The sequence below is a fragment of the Callithrix jacchus genome, chromosome 10 (assembly GCF_049354715.1).
Source record: "Callithrix jacchus isolate 240 chromosome 10, calJac240_pri, whole genome shotgun sequence".
NCBI lineage: Eukaryota > Metazoa > Chordata > Mammalia > Primates > Cebidae > Callithrix > Callithrix jacchus.
The window spans coordinates 100,717,787-100,725,201 of record NC_133511.1 but is presented as its reverse complement, the minus strand read 5'-3'; the positions used below and the strand labels follow the sequence as shown (position 1 = coordinate 100,725,201).

Here is a 7,415-nt window from a genome sequence, read left to right as displayed (position 1 = left end):
GTTAGTGCTCACAATGACCAGGGCCACAACCCGGCTTATTTTTCAAAAGCAAAGAAAAGGCAAGGCCCTTTCCATGGAATCCTTAGGTGGAGTTGAACCACCCAGAGCATCAGGATATTCTTATTTCAAGGAGGTGTTTCATTTCACAGGACTGTGGAGCCGAGGGTATTGGTATTGCATGCTGTGCATCTACAGTTTGGGAAATTGCCTCATATTGGTTGTCTTATCAAACCACTGAGCTCTTGGGTTTTTCAAAAGCAGGCTGAGGGATTAAATGATAAAATCGGATGGATTATAAAAACATGGGAATCAAAACAGGTATGGCCTTTTATAGATTGCCTGGAACAATTAGGTATCTGCTTAATATAATGAACCTGACCCAGTATTGGTGTGCAAGTAAAATCTTTGCAGTTGGTGGTTAAATGGAATCTATTAGATGTTGTTAGTGATAATCACAGAAAGAGGAATTTTAAGAGGCCATAGCTTCTAACCAACTTTGGGGATGTCTGGACGGCATTTGTTTTAGCTGCTGGGATTTGCCGCATGAGTAACAGATTGCCCAGAAGTTGTTCTCAGAGCAAGCTTCTGGTTGGCCGGTTTATGGCAGGATCCTGGGCTTTAAATTAAAAAGTTAAGCCTTAAGGGTAAGCATGAGTAAGTTCTTGGGACAGAATGTACTTAGCATTGTTTCCATCCATATGTGAGTGGAGGAAGCGTGTGTGCCCCGGACGTATGCTTTTCATTGAAATGGCCAATCAAATGTCTTTTCTCTTCCTAGACTGGTTCTCATGGAGAGTCCTTGGCATGTTCTTAAGCCTGAAGTAAAGGCTTCTAAGCTCCCAAATTGCTAGGTGGTCTCTCCCAAGGAATATGTCTAAGGCAGGGGTGCCATGTTCTTTGTAGATGGGAGTTTGCTTACCCAGGATTTCATGTCTGGCTTTAAAAAATTCTGTGTTGCCTATTGAAATTGCATTGACTAACTGTGGCAAGAGATTTGGAATAGTTTTGTGAATTGGGGCAGCCTGAAAATTGTGTTAGTAATAACAGCAGCAGCAGCAACAACAACAAAGGCTAGCATTTACGTAGACCTCCTATGTGCCGGGCACTGCCCTCTGTGCCACAAAGTTTAATGCATTTAATTCACAGACAGTGGAGTTTCAGACTTACCCCTCCATCTTCTCCTGCCCCTTCCATAAGTACATTTAGCCACGTTGGCTTTGCATCCTTTCCAAGCTGGCCAGGTATTGCCAACTTTACCTGCATCCTTACGGACAGCTTTTCATAGAGCTTAACTGAAGAGAACCACAGGTTTTATGTTCATTTGGAGACACTCTTGCCTGCTGCACTCTTGTTGCTTTTGCGAGCAGTGAGTTTGAGGCACGAGACTTACCGATCCAATTGAGAGCTTCGGTTACAGGCAGGCTTCTTTTCACCCTGTCCTTCTTATCTCCAATGCATTGAAAAAGTTCTTAATCGTATATTAGGTGATTCTTAGTTTTCATGAAAAAGGGCAGTGGATTTTTAGAGTTATTCCTAAAGACACAAATTGCTGATGTGAGTGAGGGTGAGCTCTTTTGGAGACAAAGATTTTAACAATCAGCCCGGGTCTGGTGATAATTTTAAACTGCTTCAGACCAGTTAGCATCTTTTTGACATTTCTTCTGTTTTTGGTGAATGATGTCTACTATGCAGCCATTAGCTAATATCGCTGACTTCCCAAGAGGCAGGGCCCTGGTGTCTTGTGTATCATCACCCAAACAGCGTTTCAGAATAATCAGTCCCTAAAGTAATGCTTTGCAAAGGCATCAAGCTACTTGGATTTGAGCCTGGGCTTTAGGAGCTGGGGTTTCTGCCTTTTTCTAAATTTGCATATTGCTTTTCCTTTTCAGAATTTAGAGTTCGTAACTGTAGAAGGGCTTTTGGGATGGGAGGCAGTGGTGGTGGTGATTACGATTCCAAGTGTAAAACCAATCAGTGGGGCTTGGATTTAAGGGAGTTTGTCTGCTTCTGAATGGCTTTATTCTTCTGGCTGAAACTACTGAAGGAACCTCCAAGTTCCAGACAATGCTGGTTCCATTTGCCATATGGAAGTATTTTTATTTAACAATGGCCAGTTGGTGAAATAGATTGTGAAGCTGTGTTTCTTAAAGAAAAGCCCACAATGGAATAAAGAAAAAAAATACTTGCAGTTTTCTAGATAAGTTAGAACATGTCGTTATGTAAAATGAGAAAACAAAACAAAAACTATCCTTTTTGTTTAGGATCTGAATCATCTGGATTCGACAAATATGGCAGGCAAAATCAACAGGATAATCAGCATGAATATGCCTAGTCAGGCCTACCTTTGCAGGTTACTTCTTACAGTTTGTTGGGAGGTTCTTTTCTTGGTACCTACTTGATGATTTTTTTCATCTTGTGAGCCTTCCTTGGAAACAGAATGAATGAAGAGAGCACAGACCTCAGCCACCAGGCACATATGGGCTTAAGTTCTGACACAGCGACTTAGCTGTCTGGTGCTGGACAAGTTCCTTAGCCTTTCTGAGCCTCAGTTATCTCATGAAGATAGAGTGGATCATCATCCCCCTTTGGGAATGATCAGATGGAATGACAGATGTAGAGCATCTGTTATGTAGCACATGCTCTGTGGCATTCACCTGGCTGACCTGTATAGCCCACTCTCTGAGTCGAGAACAAACCAGTGATGATTTGGCAGAAATAGCCAGTTCCATATTGGTTGAAATAAGAAAGTTGAAAAGGAAAAAGATGCCTACAGTTTCTTGAGACTCATGTTTTCCATTCCATATCCCAACTTTACTGCTGACTTGCTTGGGAAGTTGCTTAACCCCTCTGACCTTCAATTTCCTGATCTGTGAGATGGGAGTAATACTCTGGGGGTTTTGCACCTCTAACATGGGTCCCCTCTCTTCTCCTTGTTCCTCGGAATTGATGTGAAGTGGCGAAAGCATGCAGATGACACATTCAACTTCTCTGGAAGGACTGACTGGGTTTGCTTCTCAGCCATAATTGAACTTCATCTGCTTCAGTGTCTTCGTATCTAAAAGAGGCTGATCATAGTAATAATAAGTATCGTTAAATGTAATGATGTTTTATTCTCTGCAGGGCACTACTTTAAATGTCACCTCTATTATTTTATTTAATCTTCATCACTACTGTATGACATAACTACTAACATGATCCCACTTCACAAATGAGGAAGCTGAGAAACAGAGTTTAAGTAACATGCTCAAGATCACACAGCTAAGACATGGAGGAGTCAGGATTCAAACTCAACTTGGCTTTGGAGCCTACGGTCTTAGGCACTACACGTGAGAGTTAAATAAGGTAATCTGCATGGAGTACTTAGCAAAGTGCCTGGCTCAGAGTTAATGCTTTGAACTTGAGCTATATTAATCCCATGATCTGATTTCTGTTTCCTCTGCCTCCTGGTTTATATGACTCTGGGATGCTGTTTCTAGTGTGTGTTAATCATTGACCCAGTGCTCTGTATTATGGCAATGGCTCTTTGCCCAGTTCTCAGGCAAGTGGACCCCTTGCCCATGCTGTGTTAGCCCTACCACCACTGCCCAACAGATGGGGCACCCATAGCCCCTCACCTTGTTGTAGCACAGTCTGCAGCTCTCTCCCTGTTTCACATCGATTCATTTTCTGGAGTCTTCCCTGCGTTCCCATTTAGTTTCACCTTGTACCTCAACCTTTGGTTCTGCTTCTCTCACCCTTGTTTCCACCTTCTACTCTCACCCACAGCCTGGGCTCACCCCTTCCCTCTACCAGCTGCTCCGCATACCTTTGCTTGGTCCCTGGGGCCTGTCATGGGGCACAGTCTAGGGGCAGATGATCGTGACCGGCATCCCTGCTGGATTTGTCCCATTCATGAGGGGGCCCAACCTGGTTATGGAAACAGCAGCACTTGGTTGTGGGCCTTGAGATCTGAAAGAAGGTGTTGAAAGGACAGCTGCTCCTGCAGAAGGGGCAGTGAGTGAGGTGGCCACCATCTCACACGCCCTTGTCTCATCTTGTGACTAGGGCCCCTCCTGCCCCTCCAGGCTCTATCAAGTCACCGTCTCTGAGAGGAGGTGTCCCAGTGCTCCACACATAGCTCAGGCGGGTCTCAGTGCTTTTGAAATGTGGATCCCTGAGTTGTACCCAGGCCTGAATCTCTGACTGTGCTGTGTGCAGTGGGCAGAAGCCAGATGCCCCAGCCAGGCTGCCTGGGTTTGCATCCCAAACTACCATGTGCTTAATGAATCAGGCAAGTTACCCAAATCCTCTGTGCCTCAGTTTCTCCATCTGTAAAATGAAGTTGCTTAAATATTAACCTCACAAACTTATTTTAAGGATTAAGTGAATTAATCCAAATGAAGGGCTTAGAATGGGCCTGGTGAAAAATAGTTATTGATTATAATTCTGAGTTATTAATTACAATTATAAGAGTTATTGATTATAATTATTGATTGTAGATTATTACTGTGAGTTGATTATAATTTATTATTGATTATATTTATTGATTATAATTATAATCTATAATTTCTTCAATTATAATTATTGCTATGATACTAAGAAGTTACTGATTATAATTCTTACTATGGTTGAGAGTTTCTTGAGGCCACCCACAGCATCATACTCATATTTGTGTCTGGTCTCATGTTAGTTTCTTCTGGGTTATTGAGAATAAGTTTGCAATAAGCACCTGTGAAACTGCAGATAAATATCTCAAATAAATTATATGGAGTGTGTACTTGGAAGATACTAAAAGAAGCAGAAAAGTTAATCTAGCTCTGGGAGTTGTCATGTGGCTGAATGGCCAGTCCCCAGAGCCACCAAAGCAGGAGAGAGGGGACCAATACACATGGTGACACCACAAGAGAGCAGAGCAGAATAAAGCCATCAGCTGGGTGGCATGAGTTGTTGATGAAGGCTCTGTAAGTGAGTGGGTCTAGGTCCAGCTGGAAAATGACTGAAAGATGCATCTGCTCCTAAGAGACAAGAGATGCCAAGAGGCAGCCTTGTAGTTTCTCTTTATCAGGGATACTTCCTTCCCTTGCCCTCTCCATCCCTTCTCTGCTTTCCCTCCAAGTCACTTCTTTGTTCACTTCCTTCCATTCTACACTGCACTCCCGTTTGGTAGCTGCAGACAGTGGTGAAGGCACTACAGCTGATGGGGGAGCCAGATCCTGGGCCAGACCCCAAGGTGTTTTCATGCACTGCCCAGAAGTATTAATGGCTTCAGAACTCTCAGGTCACTATCACTTTGTTTTGCATTTGCTTTTTCAAATTAAACAAAATTTTGACCTGTAGCCTGGTTGAGTGAGCTTCAAGAGGAGGTAGAATAGCTTCTTACTGAAACTCTCATGTGTTCAAGACTCACCTGGGATTCTGTTAGAAATGTGGTTTCTCATTCCACAGGTCTGGGTGAGGCCTGGGGTTCTGCATTTGTTTCTGGCTCCTGGGTGAAGTGGATGATTGCTTGAGTACACTCTTAAGTAGCAAGAAGTCAGCCTGTTAATTCAGCTAATTGGACTTCTAACTGTTCAATGAAGAAGCGAAACTATGAAAGTCTCTCAAGCATCATTGCAGATGTTACCCTCTCCTAAAAACATTAAATGAGATCACAGAGTCTCCCTTTGCAAACATTTTAAGGCAGCATGGATGTGTTCCCACCCCTGGTGGTACTAAGGGAAATGAAGTCACAGGTTCAGGTTTCAGTTCTCAGGGGACCCATTAGCTTCACTTTGCTCCAGTGTTGTAGACTGCCCAGTAGCCACTGGTCACTAAGTCTTGTAGTTGAAAGATGGTGGCAGGGGGACGGACAGTGAGAACAATCAGTAAAACCTGAGAGAGGAGGTACTGAGGGCCCTGCTGGACCATGGTGGATACTTGCCTGTGTCACTAGGGAGGGAGGTAATGCAGATTGGAGCTGAGTTGGTGCTGTATCAAAGTCATGAGGAGAGCCCATAAACAAGAGGCAAATTAAACAATGGGAAGCAAAGAAGTGGGGCTCATGTCAGGAGTTTCAGTGGTGGGAGGTCAAGGTGGGTTGCTTTAGGATGAATTAGGCAAAGGGTTCTCACAGAGGGTAGCCACGAGACCTACAGGTGCTGAACCAAAGTGAACACAGATGAGTCAACTCTGCCCATTATCTCTCCAAGAAAACAGCTCCAAACTCACCCTGTGAATGAGAGAGGAAGATGCTACCCTTTGGGACTCTCTGTACCCTGGCAGAAATTGAATGATTTATCCAAATAAGAAGGGCAAGTTTTCATATATTTCATGTATTCTTACATATGACCTAGCCATGTTTTTTCTTCCTGGGCCACTGGGGATGTGCAGTTCATGCTTTACTTGGCTTGGGAGGTCATGGAAATTCTACCTGGCTGCTGGGACACAGGGGAGAGATACTCAGCACTGGGGATTTCACTTCCTGCCCATCCAGTTTTTCTTCCAGCCACTGCCTCCAGTGAGACAGCCTCTTACATAAAATGGAAAGTGTTCTCACCTCTTCCTGCACCTGCCCTCATTCCCCAACTGAGCCTTCCTCTTCACTCTTAGCTCTGGGCAGGAGCTGCTCTCTACCTCCCATGAAACCAGAGTACACCTTATAACACTCATCTGTTCTTTGGGCTTCTCTTCCAACCCATATACACCCTCTGTTACGCTGCTGAGACCCCAGTCTCAGTCTTCTTTGCTAAGACCCCAGTCTTCTTTTCTCTTGGCTAGTGAGGCACAGTTACCCAAAATCACCACTGTCCTTGTTCACTTGAGAGCTGAAGTAACTTAGGTCGTTATTTCAGAAGAGAGAATTTGACCCCTTCCTTGAGGCTTGGCCCGGCACTGATGATGTGCCACCACTAAAGGTACCTAGGAAGTGGTAGAGGAATATTCTGTGGTCACTGTTGCCTCGTCGCTTTCCCAAAAGAGAGTGAGCTCTGGAATCACATAAACCTAGCCCCCAATTCTTAGAGGATCACATACCTGATCTTCAGCAAGGCCAAGCCTCAGTTTCCTCAACTGAAAAATGAGGCAAGTAACACCGTATTTCCACATCAAGGTGTTGTGCAGGTTAGATTGGATGCTCTGTATAAAGCCCTTGCCTGGCTGATGGTTGAAGTGCATCCTAAGTATTAATGATTATTGTGACTGACACCTATGCTACAGCCTATTATAGGGTTGCGTATACTTTTCCCTCCATGCTCTTGCCCATGCTGTTCTGACTGATGTGTCCTCTCTCTTCACTCCCACCCAATTTTGCAAGTCTGGTAAGTTTTACTTTACCTTATCCCAAGTTCTTGATTTTTGACAACCAGACACTTGATTCCTATCTGGGCTATTTCTTACTTGACTGGCTAGGGGTCCTCATGCTATGATTTTTGTTAGCGTGAGTTATGTATTCGAGTTAC

The 7,415-nt window shown here is 44.0% G+C and overlaps 1 protein-coding gene across 11 annotated transcripts in view; it reads left to right on the top strand.

Moving 5' to 3' along the window:
* SLC1A2 (solute carrier family 1 member 2) overlaps positions 1–7,415 on the top strand; it is a 165,560-nt gene that overhangs the window by 39,351 nt on the left and 118,794 nt on the right. The gene's annotated exons all lie outside the window — the stretch shown is intronic.